Below are 1472 nucleotides of genomic sequence, written 5' to 3' on the forward strand. Positions count from 1 at the left end.
AGAAAGAAAGAAAGAAAGAAAGAAAGAAAGAAAGAAAGAAAGAAAGAAAGAAAGAAAGAAAGAAAGAAAGAAAGAAAGAAAGAAAGAAAGAAAGAGAAAGGAGGATAGCTAGACTCCTTGGAGGAGTTGCTTCTTGCTGGCAGTAGCTCTGCGCTATCCTATTGTGTTGATTTAAGAAGACATTTGCTGTATATAACATTTAGGGCCGGTAATATCATTGCTCAGCGAAAGAAGTAAAGCGTTGGCCAAACTGGGAGGTCACTATCGATCCCCATGCTCTCCGAGGAGTGAGGCGGGTCCATGTGTGTCTATGTGTGTCTATGTATGTATATATGCGCACATATGTGTGTGTGCGCGCGTCGAGGCCGCCCAGCGCCGAGGGCTGATTAGCATTCCCTGCCTGCCCATGGACCTTCGCTGACAACTAACAGAGATATCCAGCTCGCCACTAGGCCTCCTCCTCTCCTTTTGTCTGCAAAGCTCCAAGAGAAACGGATTTACCCGTGGGAGCCGCGCGGGGAACTTCCACTCGCTGCTCTGCAGCGCCCTGCAGAATCCCACTGCGAAGACATCCCAGATCAACCCACTCCTTGCCCGGGCTCTCCACTCCCCTCTTTTTACTCATACATTTATTTTTTCCCCTCTCTCTTTTCCCGTTTCAAGCCCAGGGAGACGCTGCCTCCACGGCCGCGGGGCTGCGTGGGGCTCTCACGCGCAGGCGTCCGGGCTGCTCCTTTCTTTCATCTCGTACTCTCGGGTGTATATATATATATGTATGTATGTATGTGTGTGTGTATGTATGTATTTAACCATGTTTTTCGTGCAGGATCTCCGGGGACTTTAATAAACAAAGATGCAATTTCTCCGTGTTGATTTTTCTTTTGTCTTTTTCCTCTGGGTTCTTTTCTTTTTGGGTCAACTATCCTTTGAAAGCCTGAACCTGTCCTATACAAAGAGCCAGAAAAGGAGTTAGGATTTAGGTCCAGAGGCCAGCAAACTCCCAAAACTTCGAGGTTTGTGCCATACTACATTACCGAAGGCGCTGCTGAAGCTAAAGAATCCCTCAAACTTCCAGCGAAGTAGCTGTGGCTCCTAAAGTGATAAATAAAACTAGTCAGGTACTTTTTTCCCCCTTTCCTTACAAATTGGTCCGTGTTGACAGATGTTTGTCACTTAGTAACTTCTCTCCAAGTTTTTTTTTTTTTTTTTTTCCCCGTCTCCCCTCCTCTAAGCCTTCTTCCGAGAGCGCTTTTGTTGTTTTAAAATATGCATGTCTCTCAGGAATGCGAGTCACGAGTCCAAACTTCGTGTCCAACCTCCCACAAGAAATGATCCTTTTATAGGGAACCCGATATGTCTCAATCTGCACTTCACTCAAAGCCTTTGCATAGAGGGCACTGCTCCCCGCTTAAAAAAAAAATGCAGAAACGCCTTTCCACCTAAAATAAAATAAAATAAAATAAGCGAAAATT

The sequence above is a fragment of the Nothoprocta perdicaria genome, unplaced genomic scaffold (assembly GCF_003342845.1).
Source record: "Nothoprocta perdicaria isolate Ctin4 unplaced genomic scaffold, notPer1 scaffold_35, whole genome shotgun sequence".
Taxonomy (NCBI): domain Eukaryota; kingdom Metazoa; phylum Chordata; class Aves; order Tinamiformes; family Tinamidae; genus Nothoprocta; species Nothoprocta perdicaria.